Source organism: Phoxinus phoxinus (genome assembly GCF_949152265.1).
Source record: "Phoxinus phoxinus genome assembly, chromosome: 9".
NCBI classification, from domain to species: domain Eukaryota; kingdom Metazoa; phylum Chordata; class Actinopteri; order Cypriniformes; family Leuciscidae; genus Phoxinus; species Phoxinus phoxinus.
The window spans coordinates 29,373,341-29,386,087 of NC_136884.1; the positions used below are offsets into that span (position 1 = coordinate 29,373,341).

Here is a 12,747-nt window from a genome sequence, read left to right on the forward strand (position 1 = left end):
ACTCACAAAAAAACTGATTTATTGACAAATAAACCAATAGGACTAAAATAAATATCAAAGAAAAGAAAAGACATTGTAGAGCAAAAACTCATTCCTCCTCAAAGGATATTAATAAACAGCCAACCCCTTATAAACCCCAGTACAATCCCAACTTTGTCACACAGAACAATTCAAAATAAAACAAAGTAAATTACACAAACAACCCCAAAATCATATAAAATAAAAATATAGCACACTCAAATCCAACCAAAGAAATCAATTCCACTACAAACTTAAGTCTCATGCAAATAAATAGTTAATGCGTTTTAAAGCGTCAAAATAGTACAGAGAGTACAAGGGTTGGCTGACAACATGAGGCTGGGAAGTGATATACAAACAAGAAGAAAAAAATCTAAATAAAATACCCCACTAACAGTACGATTCACAACATCTATACATTCATTGCGCTGCAGGCATACAGCACGCACATGCAGGTACTGGCTAGATGGGGAAATCAAAACAAAATAAACACAAGAGGAACAGCGATCAACTAAACCTTAGCATGTCTGCTAAATGAATAAATGTAAATATAAATGTAAACCTAATACAAAAACAAAAACACAGTTAACAATACCCAACAATAACCACAAAGCTCATTTGTTACTTTAATCTCAATAGAAATCTAAAATCAAGACAATTACGAACACTATATAAAAACTTCAAAATTAGGCCTACCTGCCACACAGCCACCAATCCTGGACTAACTTCCAATTTAGGAAAGGGCGTGACCAACGGCCTACACATCCACAATGTTTGCGTCTGCATTAAAAACAATTCCCTAATTTAGTAAAACAAGGCTTCATAAATATGAAACAAACTAGCCACGCCCTCTACTAATTGCCACATCACTGGCTACATAGGTCTACGTATTTTATAATGTTAACTTCAAATACTACTAATAGTAATTTAAAGATCTGGACGGGAAGGATAACTCTGGGAGTTGGAAGGGGTGTGTCGCGAATCTGCAGGTTCGTGGATCTGATTGTCACGATTTCAGTTTCATATCACATATCGTTACAGCTCTAGTCATTTGAGAATGTTAAGTTCTACTTCTGTATAGTTATTTTGGTGAAAGTAATTCAAAAGTAATACAGGAGTAATGTAACGCATTACAATTCTGAAACAGTAATTTTGAAAGGTAATGAATTACTTTAATTAAATTACAGTAACAAGTAATATATAATGTATTACAGTTTGGAAGTAACTTGCACAACACTGTCTATGACTACATAAATATAAGACTGTTTTGTTAGACTACGAGTTATTTGTCTTTCACCTGATTACATGGTCTGGAGCCTTCACGTGCTATGGAAAGTATTATATTTTCCACTTGTGAACTGGTATTTACCAGTGTGTTGCGTTCAAGTGCTTTTCTTGTCGTAATGTAGGGAAAAGATGGACTCACAGATCCAGAGCTGTTATTTGGCTATAACAATGTTAGATTGCTAAAGTCATCTGCTACTGCAAGAAGATGATTTATCAAAACTCAAACGGTAAATAATATGCTGTATATTTTCGGTATATAACGGTATTTTTAAAACTGACACTGAGTGTTAACGCATTATATTACAATTGTTACTGACACAACATTGTATAGGCTACAAAAACTACCCGCTAACAGTAGGAAAAAAACGTTTAGTTGTGTACAATGCTTATTCACGACTCTTGCGTTGCTCTCCGCCATTTTGAAAAGGTCAAAGGTTATCTCATCTCGGCAACTCGTGCATCAAAATATTCTATGAGCTGCCCAGTGGAGGTATACCACATGAAATACCACATGAGGGGGTGTTCATGTGCATTTTCCACGTCGGCTTTTGGTATTTACCATAATTACCATAGCACGTGAAGGCTCCATCATTCCTTGTCAACTTTTCACACACCACCCTTTCTGTACAGTGTTGATTCTATAATTAAAGTCTCAATGGAGTGATGTCCACTTTTCCAATTAGTAGGAACACATTTTTTTCAGATTGTAAAGGGAACAAGATGACAGAAGAACACCACACTCCCTGAGACATTAAACAACAGTACAATAAGACCTTGAGTAGTCCATAAAAATAATATTTTGTCTGCCTTATTAGGAGCAAAGTCAGTGTCGTATCCAAGCCATCTCAATATGTTCAGCTCTTTATAGCAAAATTTTATCAATGGATTATTATATATATATATATATTCTATGAATATCTATGAATGACTGTCAGCCATCATGCTTGTAATGGTGATCCACTTGACTATCTATTCTCCATTTCTTTCCATCTGGCAAAGAAGTTGTTCTCAGAACATTTACTCTCAACATTATGAGAACATTCATGAAGTACAAATAAATAACACCATAAGGATGTTCCATGCATGTTGGTCTCAGACTGTCATAACATTATGAAAACATTCAGCAAGTATTTATAACATAAGGACATCCCCAGATTGTTGTTCTAAGTACGTTTTCTCTCAACACTGAGAACATTCAAGCGTCCTGTAGGCGCTTTATAATTGATTTAATGACTGCTTGATTGATGACTTTATCACTTATGATGTTGTCTTTCGTGATGTGACGGTTAACAGCTGCTCTGAGACACATGAGACTGGCAACACTAACAGTAGTCTGAACAGAGACGTAAAACAATGTCTCATTAAGAAGAGAAGCAGAGTAGGTCTCAATAGCAGCATTTTTTCTGCCTCTGATACAATCAGACTTAATTGTCCATTTAGTTGTCTTTTTTGTATTAACCTCATCATTGTCGTCTTCTATCTGCTTGAGCTCTGCTGGTGTTCATTCTTTTTGTTGTTGTTACATTTCTCATTTAACGATATCTTCTCCATTTCCTCTATTTATCAAAATTGCCATATTCACCAAATAAGTGAAATTACACGCAAAAATCATCCATTTAGCCAAGTAACTATCAAATGTTTACAATAGTGTTCTCACTCTGTATGCAACTGCTACTGTATGTTAGTATGCTTACTAGGGTTGCCACCCGTCCCTTAAAATACGGAATCATCCCGTATTTACAAGTAAGATGATGCGTCCCGTATCAAATCAATAAGGGACGCGATTTGTCCCGTATTTTACACTAGGCCCACACATAGTTGAATAAAAACATAAGGATTTGTGTTTATATTTATAAACATAAGCAGTATGGATAATACTAATAGCAAATATAAAGAAATCAATTTCGTAGTAGAGAAGCTCATTGCGTGATTGCATTTCAGCGTCTTTGTTTCTATAGCGACTATAGTTATAGTTATATGTTCTCGTGAACATGCGCTGTAAACCTGCACGTTTTTAACCCCTTGTGCTCTGTTCGGGTCTCTGACCCCAAATGACTTTTGCTGAAATAAATAAAAAATTATATTTGTCCAAATGGCGTGAGACTTGCACGGTTGACAACACTTTCTAGATCTACAAAAAAAATTAAATACATTTAAATAATATCTGTTTAATATGTTAGTGTGGGGGGAAAGTCACACTTGTGTTGTTTCAACAAAATGTAATTTTGAAACAACATTATAGTTTTTTTTTAGGATTTATAGTTTTAGGAGGATTTATTATAGATTTTTTAATTTAGGCTATATAAATAAAGAAATAAATATTTTTTATACAAAAACAGTTTTTTTTTTTTTTAAAGTAAAATTCACTTTATAAAATACCCACATTTCTAACGTTCATGGATATGGATAATTTGACATGGTTTAGTGTAAGATTTTTGCCCATCTTTTGGAAAATGCAGTTTTAAAAGTAAAAAAAAATATAGCTGCAAGCAGCGATTACGGGCCCAAGCCGGTGGCACCGCCACCCCGGTGCCTTTAGTTACACTAAAGGCACCGGAGTGGCGGTGCCCCCGGCTTGGGCCCTCCATCGCTGCTTGCAGCTATATTTATTTATATATATATATATATATATATATATATATATATAAAGCCGCCACCCCGTTGCCTTTCGGGTTCCTGTGCACGACGGGCAATAACGTAACCCGCTTTGACTGTCGAGAGGGCAATATAGCCCTGTGTATCACTCGATTTTATTTAACCAAATGTTTTTTTAACAAAATATGTTATTTATCTGATTCATCCAACCCTATACTGCACTCTTTTACTAATACTATATTATATTTCATCGTTTTCATGTCTTGCCCTCAAACATATCTGTTTAATCTGCTTATTTTTAAGTTACACATAATACATTGATTGAAAAAGAAACTCAAACTTTTTGTTTATGGTAATATTATTTGATACAGAAATAAATAAGTGAGACTGTGGGAGTGAGGGGAGGGTAATGACAGCCAAAGGGAGACAGAGACAGATAAGTTTTGAAACTAAAAAAATGACATCCTAACTTTGATAATGTTTAAATATACATAAAAATGCAGCATATCATTACTAAACTAGCCCCCCTCCTCACACACACACACACACACATACACAGATCCCCCCCTCCCCTCCCCTCCCCACCCCACACAGACAGACACACACACACACAGAATGGCAGAGAGACAGAGAGAGACACAATTCACATTCAAACCACAATATCTGACTTTCTGTTGGTCGGAGCTAATGACTGTAAATTAGAAAGTTGTTCGGCTTGATAAGATCAATATACACGCTGAGTTTTGTAACTGTAGGTAAAACTATAACTAAGTTATAACACACTTTATGCATCCTTTTTTAATCATAAATTCGTTTCCTCGCCACGGCCAAACCGTTCGAGATATCAAAAATCCGTCCGCAATTTAGCATCCTCCATGTCTTGACTTCATGCTGACCGAGTTTCGTGGTCATCGGATGAATTCTCTGGGAGAAGTGTTTCAAATGCCAGAACATGCGTTTCCATACAGCCCATAATAGCCGACTTCCTGTTGGACTGGCGTAAAACTTAGAGCACGAAAGTTGTTCGGCCCGATGAGATCTATATGTGTACCGAGTTTCATATTATTACATGCAAGCGTGTTTGATATACGGACATGTTTTTGAATCCCATTCCAGGGGGCGCTGCCGAGCCCCCCTGCCACGCCCGGGTCCCAGCTTCAGCGCGGCCCTAATGGCCGCAGGTTCTGACCTGTGTGCAAAGTTTCAAGAGTTTTTGAGCACGTTAAGGCCCCCAAAAGTGCCCAAAAGGTAGTAAAATAATAATAATAATAATAAAGAAGAAGAATAATAAAATATAGCTGCAAGCAGCGATTACGGGCCCAAGGCGGTGGCACCGCCACCCCGGTGCCTTTAGTTGCACTAAAGGCACCGAGGTGGCGGTGCCACCGGCTTGGGCCCTCCATCGCTGCTTGCAGCTATATTATATATATATATATATATATATATATATATATATATATATATATATATAAAAGCCGCCACCCCGTTGCCTTTCGGGTTCCTGTGCACGACGGGCAATAACGTAACCCCGCTTTGACTGTCGAGAAGAAGTCTGCTTTAGAGCTTGTATCAGTGTGAGTCTTTCTGCTCCCCTCCAAACACACACAGAAAAAGGGGGGGCTGTCTGTGTGTGTGCCCTGACCTGTGTGCAAAGTTTCAAGAGTTTTCGAGCACGTTAAGGGCCCCAAAAGTGCCCGAGAAGTCCCACACAGCAGAGAAAGGGTTAAACTAAACTAGCCCCCCTCCTCACACACACACACACATACACAGATCCCCCCCTCCCCTCCCCACCCCACACAGACAGACACACACACACAGAATGGCAGAGAGACAGAGAGAGACACAATTCACATTCAAACCACAATATCTGACTTTCTGTTGGTCGGAGCTAATGACTGTAAATTAGAAAGTTGTTCGGCTTGATAAGATCAATATACACGCTGAGTTTTGTAACTGTAGGTAAAACTATAACTAAGTTATAACACACTTTATGCATCCTTTTTTAATCATAAATTCGTTTCCTCGCCACGGCCAAACCGTTCGAGATATCAAAAATCTGTCCGCAATTTAGCATCCTCCATGTCTTGACTTCATGCACACCGAGTTTCGTGGTCATCGGATGAATTCTCTGGGAGAAGTGTTTCAAATGCCAGAACATGCGTTTCCATACAGCCCATAATAGCCGACTTCCTGTTGGACTGGCGTAAAACTTAGAGCACGAAAGTTGTTCGGCCCGATGAGATCTATATGTGTACCGAGTTTCATATTATTACATGCAAGCGTGTTTGATATATGGACATGTTTTTGAATCCCATTCCAGGGGGCGCTGCCGAGCCCCCCTGCCACGCCCGGGTACCAGCTTCAGTCGGGCCCTGATGGCCGCGGGTTCTGACATTTGTGCAAAGTTTCAAGAGTTTTTGAGCACGTTAAGGGCCCCAAAAGTGCCCGAGAAGTCCCACACAGCAGAGAAAGGGTTAAAATAAAGCCCCCCTTCTCTCTCACACACACAGACACTGAGAGAGACTGGCAAAATTCCCATCAAATCACATTCAAACCAAAATATCTGACTTCCTGTTGGTCGGAGCTAATGACTGTCAATTAGAAAGTTGTCCGGATTGGGGAGATAAATATAGATACCGATTTTTGTTACTGTAGGTAAAACTAATACCCCATTTTTGACTAAAGGTGGCGCTACTGAGCCCCTTACCACGCCCGTTTCTGAAACTTCGCACATGTCTATTACACAATAAATGTCAAATGCATGTTGAGTTTCATGCAATTTGAAGCATGTTAAGAGCCTCAAATGCATCCAAAAAGAATATAAAAGTTTAAAGCATTGCCATGGCGACAGTATTAAAGATATCAATAATCCTTTCACAGGTCTACATCTGCCGTGTGTTTACATTATACAGATGAAGTTTGAAGCAAATCGGGTAAAAATAAGAGGGTGAATTCAAAGCATTTTGAAAGTGACACACTTCCTGCTGCCAGTTGGTGGCGCTATAACTTTGACTCACAATAGTCACATCCATGTGATCGGCCTCTTACAACGAACACACTGCTGAAGTTTCATCAAGATCAATTAATGTATGAGGATGTTATAACACACTTCCTGTTTCCAATATTCGCCATAAATTCGTTTCCTCGCCACGGCCAAACCGTTCGAGATATCAAAAATCCCCTCGCAATTTATCATCCTCCATGTCTTGGCTTCATGCTGACCGAGTTTCGTGGTGATTGGTTGAATTCTCTAGGAGGAGTATTTTAAATTCCATTGCATGTGTTTTTTAAACTACGCCAAATAGCCGACTTCCTGTTGGGCTGGGGTAAAAAGTCAGAGCATGAAGGATATATGAACCGGTGAGATCTATAAGTGTACCGAGTTTCATATTATTCCACGCAAGCGTGTTTGATTTATGGACCAAGTTTTCGGACCGCGTTCCAGGGGGCGCTGTAGAGCCCCCCCTTCACGCCCGGGTCCCAGCTTCAGTCCGGCTCTAATGGCCGCGGGTTCTGACATTTGTGCAAAGTTTCAAGAGTTTTTGAGCACGTTAAGAGACCCAAAAGTGCCCAAAAGGTAGTAATATACGGTGCCACCGGCTTGGGCCCTCCATCGCTGCTTGCAGCTATATTTATTTATATATATATATATATATATATATATATAAACCGCCACCCCGGTGCCTTTAGGGTTCCTGTGCACGACGGGCAATAACGTAACTCCGCTTTGACTGTCGAGAAGAAGTCTGCTTTAGAGCTTGCATCAGTGTGGGTTCTGCAAAAGTGCGCATCGAGGGCACATATCAACCACAAAGTATGCTTGAGCACCCTTCTGAAACCTAAAATGAAAAATTAGACACCCTACAGTCTCATGGACTTAACGGTAACGGACACATGAAATCAGCAGCCATTGTAAGTACACAAGACCAAAAATTAATATGAAGTGTGGTATATATATTCATTGAAATTACTGTACTTTAAAACACTTGTTTAAAAGAAAAAACACATGTATACATAGTATAAAACACTAGATGCCACAATATACCTATTTTTAATAGAGTCTTTCTGCCCCCCTCCCCACACACACAGAGACAGGGGGGCTGTCTGTGTGTGTGCCCTCCCTCCCCTCCCCACACAGACACACACGGGGGGGGAGTGTCAGACAGACAGACAGACAGACACACACACACACACACACACACACACACACACACACACACACACACACACAGAATGGCAGGGGGAACTCTGTCGGAGAGAGACAAAACCACATTCAAACCAAAATATCTGACTTCCTGTTGGTCGGAGCTAATGACTGTAAATGAGAAAGTTGTCCGGCTCGATAAGCACAATATACATACCGAGTTTTGTGACTGTAGGTAAAAATAACCCCCCCACTTTAGTCAAAAGCATCTTGAAAGTAACACACTTCCTGCTGCCAGTTGGTGGCGCTATAACTTTGACTCACATTAGTTACATCCATGTGATCGGCCTCTTACAAAAAACACACTACTGAAGTTTCATCAAGATCAGTTAATGTATGAAGACGTTATAACACATCGTGTTTCTCTTTTCTCGCCATAAATTCGTTTCCTCGCCATGGCCAAACCGTTCGAGATCTCAAAAATCCGTCCGCAATTTAGCGTCCTCAATGTCTTGACTTCATGCTGACCGAGTTTGGTGAAGATCAAATTAAATTTCTTGGAGGAGTATATCAAATTCCAGGGGCGTGCGTTTTCATACAACCCATAATAGCCGACTTCCTGTTGGGCTGGCGTAAAACTTAGAGCACGAAAGTTGTTCGGCCCGATTAAATCTATATGTGTACCGAGTTTCATACTAATTCATGCAATATTCAGTTTGATATAGGGACCAAGTTTTCGGACCCCGTTAAAGGGGGCGCTGTTGAGCCCCCCTGCCACGCCCGGGTACCAGCTTCAGCCCAGCCCTGATGGCCGCAGGTTCTGACCTGTGTGCAAAGTTTCAAGAGTTTTCGAGCACGTTAAGGGCCCCAAAAGTGCCCGAGAAGTCCCACACAGCAGAGAAAGGGTTAAAATAAAGCCCCCCTCCTCTCTCACACACACAGACACTGAGAGAGACTGGCAAAATTCCCATCAAATCACATTCAAACCAAAATATCTGACTTCCTGTTGGTCGGAGCTAATGACTGTAAATTAGAAAGTTGTCCGGCTCGGGGAGATAAATATAAATACCGATTTTTGTTACTGTAGGTAAAACTAATACCCCATTTTTGACTAAAGGTGGCGCTACTGAGCCCCTTACCACGCCCGTTTCTGAAACTTCACACATGCCTAGTACCTAATAAATCTGATATGCATGTTGAGTTTCATGCAATTTGAAGCATGTTAAGAGCCTCAAATGCACCCAAAAAGAATATAAAAGTTTAAAGCGTTGCCATGGCAACAGTATTTAAGATATCAATAATTCTTTCACAGGTCTACATCTGCCGTGTGTTTACATTATACACATAAAGTTTAAAGCAAATCGGGTAAAAATAAGAGGGTGAATTCAAAGCATTTTGAAAGTGACACACTTCCTGCTGCCAGTTGGTGGCGCTATAACTTTGACTCACAATAGTCACATCCATGTGATCGGCCTCTTACAACGAACACACTGCTGAAGTTTCATCAAGATCAGTTAATGTATGAGGATGTTATAACACACTTCCTGTTTCCAATATTCGCCATAAATTCGTTTCCTCGCCACGGCCAAACCGTTCGAGATATCAAAAATCCCCTCGCAATTTATCATCCTCCATGTCTTGACTTCATGCACACCGAGTTTCGTGGTGATTGGTTGAATCGTCTAGGAGGAGTACTTTAAATTCCATTGCATGTGTTTTTTAAACTACGCCAAATAGCCGACTTCCTGTTGGGCTGGGGTAAAAAGTCAGAGCATGAAGGATATATGAACCGATGAGATCTATAAGTGTACCGAGTTTCATATTATTACACGCAAGCGTGTTTGATTTATGGACCAAGTTTTCGGACCCCGTTCCAGGGGGCGCTGTCGAGCCCCCCTGCCACGCCCGGGTACCAGCTTCAGTCCGGCTCTAATGGCCGCGGGTTCTGACATTTGTGCAAAGTTTCAAGAGTTTTTGAGCACGTTAAGGCCCCCAAAAGTGCCCAAAAGGTAGTAATATAATAATAATAATAATAGAGAAGAATAATCCGGAGGAAAACAATAGGGCCTTCGCCTTTTCAAGGCTTGGGCCCTAAAAATATAGCTGCAAGCAGCGATTACGGGCCCAAGCCGGTGGCACCGCCACCCTGGTGCCTTTAGTTACACTAAAGGCACCGGGCTGGCGCTGCCACCGGCTTGGGCCCTCCATCGCTGCTTGCAGCTATATTTATATATATGTATATATATATATATATATAAAAAGCCGCCACCCCGTTGCCTTTCGGGTTCCTGTGCACGACGGGCAATAACGTAACCCCGCTTTGACTGTCGAGAAGAAGTCTGCTTTAGAGCTTGTATCAGTGTGAGTCTTTCTGCTCCCCTCCAAACACAAACAGAAAAGGGGGGGGGGGGGGGGGGCTGTCAGGGGCATGCATTTTCATACAACCCATAATAGCCGACTTCCTGTTGGACTGGCGTAAAACTTAGAGCACGAAAGTTGTTCGGCCCGATGATATCTAAATGTGTACCGAGTTTCATACTTATTCATGTAAGCGTGTTTGATATATGGACAAGTGTTCGAATCCCATTCCAGGGGGCGCTGTCGAGCCCCCATGCCACGCCCAGGTACCAGCTTCAGCCCGGCCCTGATGGCCGTGGGTTCTGACCTGTGTGCAAAGTTTGAAGAGTTTTTGAGCACGTCAAGGGCCCCATAAGTGCCCGAGAAGTCGCACACAGCAGAGAAAGGGTTAACATAGAGCCCCCCTCCTCTCACACACACACAGACACTGAGAGAGACTGGCAAAATTCTCAGATCTTCTCCCATTCAAACCAAAATATCTGACTTCCTGTTGGTCGGGGCTAATGAGTGTAAATTAGAAAGTTGTCCGGATCGAAGAGAAGAATATACGTACCAAGTTTGGTTACTGTAGGTAAAACTAATACCCCATTTTTGACTAAAGGTGGCGCTACTGAGCCCCTTACCACGCCCGTTTCTGAAACTTCGCACAAGTGTACTAGGCAATAAATGTAAAGTGTCTGTCGAGTTTCATGCAATTTCAAGTATGCTAAGAGTCTCAAAAACTTTAAAAAAGAATATTAAAGTTTGATGCGTTGCCATGGCAACAGTATTTAAGATATCAATAATCCTTTCACAGGTCTACATCTGTCGTGTGTTTACATTATACAGATGAAGTTTGAAGCAAATCGGGTAAAAATAAGAGGGTGATTTCAAAGCATTTTGAAAGTGACACACTTCCTGCTGCCAGTTGGTGGCGCTATAACTTTGACTCACAATAGTCACATCCATGTGATCGGCCTCTTACAGCGAACACACTGCTGAAGTTTCATCAAGATCAGTTAATGTATGAGGATGTTATAACACACTTCCTGTTTCCAATATTCGCCATAAATTCGTTTCCTCGCCACGGCCAAACCGTTCGAGATATCAAAAATCCCCTCGCAATTTATCATCCTCCATGTCTTGACTTCATGCACACCGAGTTTTGTGGTCATCCGATGAATTCTCTAGGACAAGTGTTTCAAATGCCAGAACATGCGTTTCCATACAGCCCATAATAACCGACTTCCTGTTGGACTGGCGTAAAACTTAGAGCACGAAAGTTGTTCGGCCCGATGAGATCTATACGTGTACCGAGTTTCATATTATTACATGCAAGCGTGTTTGAGATATGGACATGTTTTTGAATCCCATTCCAGGGGGCGCTGGCGAGCCCCCCTGCCACGCCCGGGTCCCAGCTTCAGTCGGGCCCTAATGGCCGCGGGTTCTGACATTTGTGCAAAGTTTCAAGAGTTTTTGAGCACGTTAAGGCCCCCAAAAGTGCCCAAAAGGTAGTAATATAATAATAATAATAAAGAAGAAGAAGAATAATAATCCCATGGAAAACAATAGGGCCTTCGCCTTTTCAAGGCTTGGGCCCTAAATATCACTTTAGTAGATGGCTGCAGAGTAGATGGCTCCCTTATTTTGCCACACTGAAGGTGGCAACCCTAATGCTTACCTATGTTTATAGATCACATCAGGTAGAACAGTGGTTGATTAAAATGACTGAAACTACCTCTGCGTTAAAGGCTTTTTTTTTACACATCTTCCAGACAATCAGAATCCAGTATTCAGACAGACTATGGTTTAAGACAACATCATATATTCCAAGAACATTAAAGTTTTTGAGGAAAACATTCCAGGATTTTTCTCCATATAGTGGACTTCAATGGGGTACAACACATTGTGTAATCACATTGAAAAGTCACATGTGACGTTTACAAAGCACATGTGCAAAGACTAAGTCAAACACCATTTACAGAATAAAAAAATTTATTTATAAAATATTGAGTTCTTCGCCCTACCCTACATTTTTAACCGGAACACGCAGTAACCATTTTAAGTACTCCATTCAGGCAGACAAAAGCAATGTAATATCCTTTACAGTTTTATTGAGATGGAATAAGATGAATATCTAATACTTAGATCACACGTTGAAATCAGACATTTTGATCTACAAATTCCTAAAGAGTTTAAAATATTGTAAAGTTGTTGTTGTTTTTTTTACAATCCTTTATAAATAATATGAAGACCAAGATTATTGACTTTATTGTTCTCTGAATATCATTCACGCTGGCTTATATTTTGGTAAGCAGCTCTTGGAGAGAAAAAAAAAAATCTTGATGGTATTGATAGCATTTGGA

General features: G+C 40.6%; 1 protein-coding gene across 1 annotated transcript in view; it reads left to right on the plus strand.

Annotated features, from left to right (window-relative positions):
- The first annotated feature begins 12,653 nt into the window (after window positions 1-12,653).
- Window positions 12,654-12,747, plus strand: part of LOC307004872 (uncharacterized protein) — a 34,303-nt gene continuing 34,209 nt past the window's right edge. The window contains exon 1 of the mRNA XM_079624429.1: window positions 12,654-12,691. The gene's annotated coding sequence lies outside the window, so the exon portion shown is untranslated. The remainder of the gene's footprint in view (window positions 12,692-12,747) is intronic.